Source organism: Myotis myotis, unplaced genomic scaffold (genome assembly GCF_014108235.1).
Source record: "Myotis myotis isolate mMyoMyo1 unplaced genomic scaffold, mMyoMyo1.p scaffold_m19_p_3, whole genome shotgun sequence".
Classification (NCBI taxonomy): domain Eukaryota; kingdom Metazoa; phylum Chordata; class Mammalia; order Chiroptera; family Vespertilionidae; genus Myotis; species Myotis myotis.
In genome coordinates, this window is record NW_023416335.1 from 99,244,697 (window position 1) to 99,250,809 (window position 6,113).

Below are 6,113 nucleotides of genomic sequence, written 5' to 3' on the forward strand. Positions count from 1 at the left end.
GAGCTTTAAGAGTCCTTTGTATATTTTGGGTAACAGTCCTCTGTCAGATATTTGTGTCTTCTGCAAATATTTCTCCCAGGCTGTGATTGTCTTCTCATTGTCTTTCACAAAGCAGAAAATTTTGATTTTAAGGAAATCCAGCTTATCAATTATTTAGTTTATAAATCATACCTTTAGTGTAAGTCATTACTATACACAAGGTAATTTATTTTTTTTCTCCTATGTTATCTTCTAGGACCTGTGTGGCTCAGTGGTTGAGCATCTACCTATGAACCAGGAGGTCATAGTTTCATTTCTTGTCAGGGCACATGCCCTGCTTGAGGGCTCAATCCCCAGTAGGAGCATGCAGGAGGCAGTCCATCAATGATTTTCTCTCATCATTGATGTTTCTAACTCTCTCTTCCTCTCCCTTCCTCTCTGAAATCAATAAGAATATATTTTAAAAAATAAAGAAAGTGACAAGTGGATCCTAAATTTATATGAAAATTTAAAGTACCCTACATAACCAAAATAACTGTAAAAAGTTGTAAGACCCATGCTTTCCAACTTTAAAACTTACTACAGAGATAGATCAATCAAGACTAAGAGCAATTGAGACTGTGCATTATTGACATAGGATAGATGTACAGATTAATTAAATATAATTGAAAATCTAGAAGTAAATCCATACATTATCAGTGAATTGATTTTCAACAATGGTTCCAAGAGAACTTTATGAGGGAAAGAATAAAATTGGACCCCTATCTCACACTACAAACAAAATAATAGAACTAAATGAAAGAGCAGTTAAAATTATAAATACTTACAAGAAAGAAGACATAGGTATAAACCTTTAGGCCCTTGGATTAAGCAGTGATTTCTTAGGTATGCTATCAAAAGTACAAGTGACAAAAATAAGTAAATAAATAACTTGGACCACATAAAAATTCAAAGCTTTTAAAGCTTTTGTGCTGAAAAGGATACCATCAAGAAAGTGAAAAGACAGTCCACAGAATGAGATATTTGCAATGCGTATATCTGATAAGGAACTTAAATTCCAAATAGATAAATAACTCTTACACTTGAAAATAAAAAGACAAGTAAGACAATTAAAAACTTGACGAAAGATTTTAATAGACCTTTCTCCAAAGAAAATATAAAAAAATGGCTAATAAACTCATGAAAAGGGACTAAACATCATTAGTTATTGGGAAATGCCACTTCATACCCACTAAGATGGCTAAAATATAAAATATAAACAATAACAAGTGTTGACAAGGGTACAGAGAAATTGCAACTCTTATGGTGGAATGTGAAATAGTGCAAGTGCTCTGGAAAAATGTTAAACATAGATTTACCATGTGACCCAGCAATTCCACTTTTAATTGTGTCTGTGTGTGGTTTTTCTATATCTATACCTATCTCTCAATTCATTGTGCCAGGGTCCATAACGTCCAAAATGACTGAAGGGACAACTGAACGCCAGGCTGCACATGCAGCAGGCTCAGGTGCACAGGGACTAATGAGATGTTGAACTGCTGACCTCCTGGAGAGAGAGAAAGGCAGGGCTGATCAGCAGCTTCCCCAGGCTGTTGGTGGTCCTGGAGAGAGAGAGAGGTATGGCTGCTGGCAAGGCCCAGAGAAAGAAGCAGGGTCTGATCTGCAGCCTCTGTGGCAGCTGCTGATTAGCTCTTGTCTTTCTCTCTCTCTGGGCCTCACCAGAAGCCACACCTCTTTCTCTCTCTCAGAGAGGTCAGCAGTTCAGCCCACTCCCCAGCAGCCTAGGTGGCTGTTAATCAACCCTGTCTCTCTGATCAGGCCCAGAGATAGGCCTGGAGACACTGACTGGCATAGAAACCGACCAATCAGAACCAGTTATGGGTGAACTGCGAGGAGCCAATGTCTGCCTAGGAGGCAGAGCTTTTGACGCTGACTGGCATAGAAACCAACCAATCAGAACCTAATCTGGGTGAACTGCAAAGTCAGAACCTAAGGTGGGGGCTGAGGAGGGGTTTAAAGAGCAGCAGCTGTTTGGTGTAAGGTGTAAGAAAGCAGTTCAATTTTTTAATGACCGGTTTGGCAGTATAGTGCATATGGCTGGCTATCAGCCCAGATATAGGGATTATGTATTTTTGTCTGCCAAGAGCCTCTCCTCCTGCTGAAAAAGGCTCCACCCCCCACCCCCCCCATTTAAGCAACCTATCCTATATAATCTATATATACTACTAAAAGGGTAATATGCTAATTAGACTGGGTCGACTGGCCATCTTCTGGATGTCTGACTTCCTTTTGGACAAAGCCATGGTGGTGGGGGCTGAGGCAGAGGCCATTAGGGGCGATCAGGCTGGCAGGGGAGGGCAGTTGGGAGCAAGATCAATCCGGCAGGGGAGGGCAGTTGGGGGTGATCAGGCAGGCAGGCAGAGGGATTAGGGGCAATCAGACAGGCAGGCAGAGGCAGTTACGGTGATCAGGCAGGCAGGCAGGTGAGTGATTAGGAGCCAGCAGTCCCGGATTGTGAGAGGGATGTCCGACTGCCATAAGGATCAGGCCTAAACGGCAGTCGGACATCCCCCAAGGGGTCCCCGATTGGAGAAGGTGCAGGCTGGGCTGAGGGACACCCCCCCACCACCACCACCGTGCACAAATTTGGTACACCGGCCCACTAGTGTATGTATATATCTCCAAGATAAATGAAAACATATATCTATACAAAAACTGGTATATGAATGTTCATAGAAGCATTATTCATAATAGCCAAAAGTGGAAATAAAATGTCCATCAGCTGATAAATAAATAAACAAAATGTGGTATATTCAGCAATAAAATAGAATGAAGTACAGTTCCATGCTACAACATAAACTTTGAATTATTATACTAAATTAAAGAAGCTAGTCACAAAAGATCATGTATGTGTGATTTATATGAAATATACAGAATTGACAAATCTATGATATTGACACTAAATTAGTGGTTGCCTAGGCCTGGGGTAGGGTGGTGATGGGAAGTGGTTATTAATGGGTATAGGATTTCTTTTTGGGGGGATGAAAATATCCTAAAATTAGATGGTAATAATGCTTACTCAAACATATACATTGACTAAGAAGCATTAAATATACTCTAAAATGGGTGAGTTTAAAAACATGATATGTGAATTATACTTCAATAAAGCTGTTGAAAAATTAAAAATTAAAACTAATATTAAGAAGTAATGTATCTTCTGGATGTGTCATATCCTCAAGAGGTACAGTGACAATATGTCCCATTATTAATAACATTATCTGCAATCACTTGAATAAAGCAATGTCTTACTAGGTTTCTTCACTATAAAGTTACTATTTTTCCCTTTGCAATTAATACAGGGAGAGGCAAAACAGGTTTATAGTTGTGAGTACAGGAAACAGAATTTATTCTTATATTATAACTAGAGGCCTGGTGCACAAAAAAATTGTGCACTTGGGGGGGGGGGGGCGTTGGTCCCTCAGCCTGGCCTGTGCCCTCCACAGTCTGGGACCCCTCGGGAGATAACGACCTGCTGGCTTAGGCCTGCTCCCGGGTGGCAGAGGGCAGGCCCAATCCCTAGGTGCAGCCCCTGGAGTTGGGGCGCTGCCCCCTGTCATGCACAGAGCAGGGTAGATTGGGAGGTTGTGATACCACCCTCAGCCAGGCTCAGGGTAGGGCCAATTGGGGGGTTGGGGCACTGCCCCCTGTCACACTCAAGGCAGGGTCGATGGGGAGGTTGCAGTGCCACCCCCTGTCATGCACAGAGCAGGGCCCATCAGAGGGGTTGGGGCTCTGTACCCTGTCATGCACAGAGCAGGGCCCATCAGGGGGGTTGAGGAGCTCCACCCGTCACTCACAGAGTAGGGCCAATAGGGGAGTTGGGGCACCACCCCTTGTCACACACAGAGCAGGGCGGATCAGGGGGTTGGGATGCCGCCACTGTCACACTCAGGGCAGGGCCGATGGGGAGGTTATGGCTCTACCCCATCACACACAGAGCAGGGCCAATCAGGGGGTTGGGGGGCTGCACCCTGTCACATACAGAGCCACAGGGCGATCAGGGGGTTGGGGAGCTCCCGCCTATCAGGCACAGAGCAGGGCCGATCAGGGGGTTGGGGCGCCTTCCCCTGTCAGGAACAGAGCAGGGCAGATAGGGAGGTTGTGGCCCCACCTCCTGTCCCACACAGAGCCGCAGGGCGATCAGGGGGTTTGGGCGCTGCCCCCTGTCACGCTGATCCCGGTGCTGGGAGGCATATTACCCTTTTACTATATAGAATAGAGGCCTGGTGCATGGATGGGAGCTGGCTGGTTTGCCCTGAAGGGTGTCCTGGATCAGGGTGGGGGTCCCCACTGGGGTGCCTGGCCAGCCTGGGTGAGGGGATGTTGGCTGTTTGCAGCTGGCCACACACCCTTCAGGGTGGGGGTCCCCACTGGGGTACCTGGCCAGTCTGGGTGAGGGGCTGAGGGCTGTTTTCAGGCTGGGACTGAAGCTCCCAACTGCTCCTTTTTTTCTTTTTCTTTTTTTTATTCTGGGCCAGCTTTAGTTCTGGCTCCAGCTCTGAGGCCTCTGCTGCTGAAAGCAGGTATCTGGTTTGTTTAGGTTCTATAATCGAAACTCTGTATCAACTCCAGCTCTGAGATCCCAACCAGCTGAAAGCTGGTTTCTGGGGTTTTGTTTAGCTTCTATATTTGTTACAATGTTTCAAACTGCAACCTCAGAGGCCGGCAAGGCAGGCGGGGAAGTTGCAGTCCTCCGTCACTGAAGCAAGCAAGCCTCATGTTCAGTTTAAGCTACCTGGCTGCCGACCACCATCTTGGCTGGCAGTTAATTTGCATATCGCCCTGATTAGCCAATGGGAAGGGTAGCAGTCATATGCTAATTACCATGTTTCTCTTTTATTAGTTAGGATTTATTAATTACTAGAGGCCCAGTGTATGAATTTGTGCATGGGTAGGGTCTGGCTGGTCCGGCCCCAATTAGGGCGGATAGGGGCCGGGCTTGTCAGGAGGAGGAGACAGCGGGAGGTTGGCCAGCCAGCATGCCCCAACTGGGGCCTGATCAGGGCTGGAGTGGTTGTGGGGAAGGGCCAAGGGCCCTGCCCTCGATCAGAGTGGGGGAGCCGATTGTGGGGGGAGCTAACTGGGAGGAGGAGCTGCAGGAGGTTGGCCAGCTTGCCCCCCCATTGGGGGCAGGGGCTCAGGCTGATTGGGTTGGGGCAGGCCTATCAGGAGCTGGGCTGGCCTGGGGGAGGGGCTGTGGGAAGTTGGCTGGCCGGCCCCACCCCCCCATCTGGCCAGTTTGCAGCCTACAGTGGGTGTCATAGCAACCGGTTGTTTGGTTTTTACCGCATTCTGGTCACTGGCTTTTTATATATATATAGATTGTATCATTTTTCACATGAACAACTGTAAACCTACTTTTACCCCACCCTGTGAGTATATTCAAAAGACATAAATTTTTTATCAAAGTTCATCCATTAATTTTAGCATTCATTGCTGATGTTTGCCTAAAACAATTATTGTGGTGGGGTTTGATAAATGGTGATTTCCTATTTCCATCATTCCTTCTACCTTTAGTAGTTGAAATTTTGCTGTAAGATAAAGCTGTCCTTTCCTCCTCCCCCCACTTCATTATTTATCTGATTATTTATTTATATCATTATGAACTCGTAAATTCTTATTTTATTCTATGAATTATAATGCACACTCATATACATATATAATGCACATATACTCATATAATACACTATTTTTTTTCTACTCACTGGTTCATCAAATATTTAAGGAGCTTTTACTCTTCTAGATTCTTAAACTTCAGTGAAGATGTCTTAGCCAGGAGAATGCCCTTACTTGCTGAGTAGATATAGTCATTATTCTTGAGTGTTCTCTTTTGTCTGTGTCCATTGAGCACCCTTGCTTTTGCCAACACATTCAGTTGCCTTTGTTTCTAGGTCTCTCTGCCTTTGGCATGGAGGACCCTGAGGGCAGCAGCCCATGTGACACCATACTGGCTCCTGGAAGATGCTCAGCTCTGATTTGAGGCTTGATGAACAAGTGAGGGAAAGAATGAAGGAGTGAAAAAACACTGTTAAATGAGTGCAAGTCATAATATAAGAATATTGCTTAAGAAACTC